Source organism: Lactuca serriola, chromosome 8 (assembly GCF_051521515.1).
Source record: "Lactuca serriola cultivar US96UC23 chromosome 8, Lser_US96UC23_V15, whole genome shotgun sequence".
Taxonomy (NCBI): Eukaryota; Viridiplantae; Streptophyta; class Magnoliopsida; order Asterales; family Asteraceae; genus Lactuca; species Lactuca serriola.
This window is the reverse complement of record NC_136415.1, coordinates 244,401,771-244,408,059: the sequence shown is the minus strand read 5'-3', so window position 1 is coordinate 244,408,059 and position 6,289 is coordinate 244,401,771. Positions and strand designations below refer to the sequence as shown.

The 6,289-nt window shown below is 36.2% G+C and overlaps 2 long non-coding RNA genes across 2 annotated transcripts; both read right to left on the bottom strand.

Moving 5' to 3' along the window:
- Positions 1-4,165: 4,165 nt before the first annotated feature.
- On the bottom strand, positions 4,166-5,032 carry LOC145070947 (uncharacterized). Its single transcript, XR_013690155.1, has 3 exons — positions 4,942-5,032; positions 4,521-4,822; positions 4,166-4,354 (listed from the first exon to the last, which is right to left on the bottom strand). It is a non-coding gene; the product is annotated as an uncharacterized LOC145070947 (long non-coding RNA).
- Positions 5,033-5,125: 93 nt separating this feature from the next.
- On the bottom strand, positions 5,126-5,894 carry LOC145069508 (uncharacterized). The gene is made up of 3 exons (XR_013689531.1): positions 5,743-5,894; positions 5,475-5,661; positions 5,126-5,398 (listed from the first exon to the last, which is right to left on the bottom strand). It is a non-coding gene; the product is annotated as an uncharacterized LOC145069508 (long non-coding RNA).
- Between the last annotated feature and the right edge of the window lie 395 nt (positions 5,895-6,289).

The following is a 6,289-nucleotide window of genomic DNA, read 5'->3' as shown; positions in this document are numbered from 1 at the left end:
GATATTTTCAAAACTGCCTATCATTTCACGAACCAAACTGGACCAGTCTGTGTTTACGGACGTTTTCACCTAAGTTGGAGGTCACTAAAAATCATGGAAAATTTATGAACAAACTAGACTCATTAACCTTGTAACATGTTGTGCATGGTGTATATCCTTATGTGAATGTATGTTATTAAAAGTGAATGATATTTTATCTTGGTATATGAACATGCATCAGTTAATAAATGGATTTTGATATAGATATACATATGAAATATAAAGGATAACACGATTGTTATAATCAAAGTACATCCATTTTACTCAAACAATTGAACGAACTACATTGAATATAGTTTATATACGTTACCATTACTACCGTTGTTTTGATAAACTATAATAGGTATGGTTTTTGATACATTACGTAACACACTCATACAAAAATTGTACATTTATACAATAAGGGATTTTCATTACATTACACGTAAATTTGTTAAAGACTTTGTGAGACATTCGCTTCACACTTACCATTAAGTCATGTATGGTAACTAGAGTCTCCTGGAGGGAGAGCGTGATAGTTGTATATTGATCTATATTGGGTTTGACAAACCCACACCTTAACTGCATGCAACAGTTAGACCGACAGGTATGGGGTAATAAATGTCATAAACATTTCCGACACCTGAAGAACATCGTTTCAGGCCAACTAGGTCATAGCATGGTTCTAATGAACTCACAGAAAGTATTAACAAACATAAGAATTTATGGGAATTTCATTGAATCCAAACGCGTTTATGTCGATTTAAACTTACATCATTTTCTATAAGTAGGAAAGTTTACTTATACATTTCGGTTTTCGGATATAAGACTACATCCACATTTTAAGGAAAATGTCGGTTTTGTTTGAAACAAACATGACATTTACAAAAGAAAGACTTTTATCAAGTTGAAAACAAAAGCTTATGAAGTCACCAACCTTTGTGTTGACATTTTTTTCAAACTACTTGTATTCTCAGGGAGTCACTAATTAGTTATCAAAGTGCATTTTGAGGATGGGACGTTAAGGCGTCAACATTTCATGTTTTGTTAACATATTGTAATTGATCTGGAAACACGTAACTCATACAGTGATGTAGCTCTTTCAATTATATACATGTTGGTTGTGTTTGCTGAAATTACTATTACAATTGTGGTTATGATATTATACATGAAGTCCTCCACCCCCGGACGTTTCCGCCATCCTTGGTTTGGGGGTGTGACAGATTGGTATCAGAGCACGGTTTATAGTGAATTAAGTATATCAAACCACATAAGATATACAAAATATAAACACATTTGGGACTGAAGTCTCTGATTTTAAAACATTTTAACGCGGGATACTTTTAGAAAAATAAATAGTTTTCTCGTTTAAAAGTATACCTACATGCATTATATACTCGCGTAGTGTCACAACTAGAAGAAAATAGATTAAAAGAAGAGGAGTTGTGCACCATGAGTATACCTTAGTATATGTGAATCAAGTTTGGGAGGGATATAGCCTGATCAACTATATAATTGTCCGAGGAGTGATATACGTATGCTAGGGGATAGTCATGGTGGGCAAAAAATCTAATAACCTAACTTCACCCTACACGGAACGCATTAAGAACCAAATCTAAACATTCAAAATATTATAGGAATATTTGTATGATTGCTATAGCACAATATTATTATTATAAACCATTAGATGCTACTTACACCCCTATTCTCGTACAGACGACATGGCAGTATTTCACCTACCCGGGGACCCGTACTTTCCCAATCAGGGAAATGCTAGATAGATCGAGGAAAAGCCCGAGCAAAAAATTGAAGAGGACCTCGAGGAGGATCTCGAGGAGGATCCCGAGGAGGAACCCGAGGAGGAATCCGAGGAAGAACAAGAAGAAGAGGAGGAAGATGATGAACAAGAAGAAGAGGAGGAAGACGAAGAAGAAGAAGAGGAAGGCGATGATATAGTCATGGTTGATAATGAAATTGACGAAGAACCAGAAGTCTTCAACCCTCCTTACATCGCGAGGGTGCCCGCACACCACTTTGGATACAACGGACCTGAGCCCCGTTGGGTAACAACGATCGAAAGGTGGAGCCGACAACAACGCCAGCGGACACCATATGGCGACCAACGAGGTTATTATGACCTCATCCACAGTGGACCGGCTAATAGAGCCCTCCCCGTCATGACTCAACGGATGGCGAGTATGGATGATCGTGGTAGGACGACGACTGATCACGTCCGGGAGCTGAGTGCCATCGTAGAATCTACCACTGCTCGCACTAGGGACTTAGAACGAGACTCCCACCACCGAGGCCAACTTATTCACGAGCTTCTTGTTGCTTGAGCAGAAACAAGGAAGTATCTGGAGAGATATAGGGCGCTCGAGGAGAGAATGGTTGCAACCACTACTAGAAAAAAGGCCTTTTACGACGCTCATTGCGCGTCGTAAAACGCTCAGACGACGCGCAAATGCGTGTCAAGGAAGGCCCTGTCATAAAGAGAGACGACGCGCTTTTGCGCGTCGTCTATAGACGATGCGCATTTACGACGCGCGGTTACGACACACAATGCGTATCAAGGAAGGCCCTGTCATAAAGGAAGACGACACGCATTCGCGTGTCGTAACTTTACGACGCGCGTGTTAATGACACGCAATGCGTATCAAGAAAGCCCCTGTCAAGAAAGGCCATGTCATAAATGAAGATGACATACATTTTTGCGTATCGTAAATTTAAATGTTTAAAAAAAAATTTATATATTTATTAATTTTTAAATTAAATTTTCATTTAATTTCTTATAACAGAAATAAAATACCATATACAAAAAATACAATCCATTGCATAATATAAAATAAATTGCACAAATTATAATGTCATACAAAAAATCATTCAAATGTTAAACAAAAATAATACATTGCTAACATGTGTTATACATTCCTATAAAACTAACAAATAATCATACAACTCTGTTTCTTACTGGAAAGGAAAGCCAAACATGATTACAAGTCTCCGTTAATCTTGAACTTCGCCACCACCGACGTAAGAAAAAAACTGCGTATAAATATCAAAAAACAAGATATGAGCCAATCATTCTATGACTCAAGGAAAAATATCATTAGAGAAATGTGAAAAAAATATGAAACAAATGAATGAAAGTGCATTGCTATTTCTTTAATACTTACTGCATAGAGTAAGACTTGGACATCATCTATAGTTTTGAAGGACATTGATGTCTCCCTATGCTGCACATATTAAAAATAAAAAAGAACAAAATTAAGTAACATATGGATTCATATATCTATCAATTGTATTGTAAATTGTAAATTAAATAAATAAGCATGCTTATTTATTTTTGCTTGTGTCTCGTTTCCTCCAAAACTTCTAGATACGTTGTGAGCATGCTATAAAAATTGATTAACATGCAGGTTGTGAGCATTAAAGAAGCTTTTGAGAAAACTATGAGACAATACAATTGTGAGTTTGCTTTTGTCCTCAACCGTGCTTCCAATCTTCATCTTGTTGAGGTTTGTTTCAGGGAGGGCAAAATATATATTTTTATATTTACATAAAGGAAAAAAGTTTGGATTAGAAAATGACATGTTTACCCTTGTAATGAAAAGTTGTGTTTCAATTTTGGTCCTTATTTTTGAGGTTCTTGTAAAGGTTTTGGTCCTTGAGTATAGCTGATTTTTTCCACTTTGGACCCAAAAATAGTCATTTTCGTTGGAGAAGAGGCCAAATATGCAAAAAGGAAACTGTAGGGACGAAAAGAAAAAAGAAATCTATATTTAGGGACTAACAATTGTAGTTGGTTCAACTGAAGACTTTGATCCTTCAAAAGGCAAGACTTTAGTTGACCTTCTAGTCCTTGTTGTTTCACTTTGTTGTGATTTTGGTCCCTCTTACTCGCACCGTTAGTAAAATGACAATTTTACCCCTAGCCCCTTTCTTATAAACCAAAAAAAAAAGCAAACCATAACTTACTTGTGTAAAAATTCAAGACCCCCTACAGCTCTTGATTCAGTTCCCATCAATTCAATTAATCCTTCCCATTCCTGCATATATATATATATATATATATATATATACATAAGGTATTAATAAAAATCATACATACATACATACATACATACCTACATACATACATACATACATAAGTGAAGAGATTTTTCACTTAAAAGCATATAACCACTTCAGAAGTTGTAGGTCTAGTTGATAGTGGTTGAGTGCACATCAATGCTATCTTGATGATCTCCACAACATGTTCTACTGCATATTCACTAGGATCTAGTTTCTCATCCATTAAATTCAGATGCGCTCCACTCTCATGTAGATCCCGTGCCTATCATACACATAACAACAGAAAGGCTAGTAAGAACTTCTCACCTAAGCTTAAGGTCTCACTGAATACAAAATAAATCATTGAGTGTTTGAGATACCTTCATCATTAAAACCATAAATGAAAAGAACGGGTTGAATGAAACAACCCTTAATTATGAGATACTTACATGATCAAGGAGATTTTGAGTGACTAATTGGTAGTCAACATCCTTGTATCTCTTTCCACTAATGATTTCTAGGACCACCACACCAAAGCACCTACAAAAGTCACGATTTCATCTCTAGGCAGGAATGGGAATGGGAATACAGAAGGAGGAGCTGAGAGGTGGAGGGGAAACACAGACCAAGTGGAGCCCAGCTGGGTTGCAACTAATATTACCCTCACCAATGTCCGGTAACTCCAGTTGTGGGGGCCACATGTACCCAGCAACCAATGGCACGCATAGGATTGAAATCTCTATTCGTGAACCTATATACATTAAGTTTATTTTTAGACAACAAGGTTTCGAAATCAAGATATAAAATTTATTAATTTATTAAATGTTGAGATATTGAAAGAGGATTTGGATTATAAAAGGTTAGTAGTACCTTGCTTTGTGGAGAGAGGTGCATGGCCTCGCTTCCTCCCAGCAATCATCCAGTTTTCAGAATTTGCGTTTATTTCATATATTACCTCATCCTGTTCGCAAATCAAATATATGATTTAACATTTAAGTCATTTTTACTTTTTTATTGCCAAAAAAAAAGTAAAAATTTTAGAAACTTACGTATTGTTCGTCCTCGAGATACTTCAACCTTTCAACTCGCCACTTCATAGTAAAAAGCTGGCCGACTCTAAGGCCTTCTGGAGGAAGGGGAAGAAAACCAACTGCCAAACAAGGTTCCAACACTGGTCTTTGTAAAACAAGAGCACTCTTAAAAGTCAACATCTGTGAAGACTCATCCTCAAACATAGGAGTATGCGATCCATGATTTCTATCCCCAGATATTTTATATTTTATATTTAATATCGTATCACTATCAGGATTCATATCTTTCGCTTCATCTGTAAAAAAAAAAAAGAGAGATTGATTATTTTTTCTAAAGATGAGTGATAAAATGAGAAATAAAATAATGCTTGCCATTTGTGGGTAGGGATATAGTGAACAAGATTCCGGCTCTTGATGTAGAAGGAACTACAAGTGGAAAGCAGGCGGATGTTGGTCTTCCATTACTTTGACTTTCACCAGCAAGGGTAAAACCGTCTTTTAGGTACAGCCAAGAATCGTGTATGGTTAAGTTAGCCTTCACTTGTGAGTGGAGTATCACCTGGGAATGTGAGTAAATAATTATTATTATTATTATTATTATTTTTGCATTTAACCCTAACAAGACTTGAGATCAATATACCTGCAAAAGCAAGGTGCCATCACTGCATTTATCTGCTACACGTGTGCTGACATGGAATGGGTTGGTGAAGTGAACAGCTATAGTCCTACAAATAATGGCAAAAATGTTCAGGTGCTACATAACCACTATTCCTGCAAAGATTTAACATTGGTTATTGAAAATTTACTTTAATCAAATTGAATTAGTAGTTAAGTTATATGTACTTTTAAACATACAAAGTCCCTGAGAATTTTGTGCTAAGATGAGTCGTATCTTCTGGTAGCAGTCTTATAAGCCCAAAATTTGCTATTTTTTGCTGCAATTCTCTATCAAGTAGAATGTTGCTAGTTCTTATATCTGTATGGATGATTGGAACATGGTACTTTTCATGTTGATATGAAAGACCCCCTGCTTCCTGTAAGAAAATATTTCTGGTACCCATATATAAAATAGCTTGATCGTCAATGTGGAAAGGGACAGCTAGCTGTTGAATTACCACTCTTATGGTCTGAATCTGAGCTCAATTATCTACAGGAAGTCCAATAAAGGTATATATATGTTCCTATCC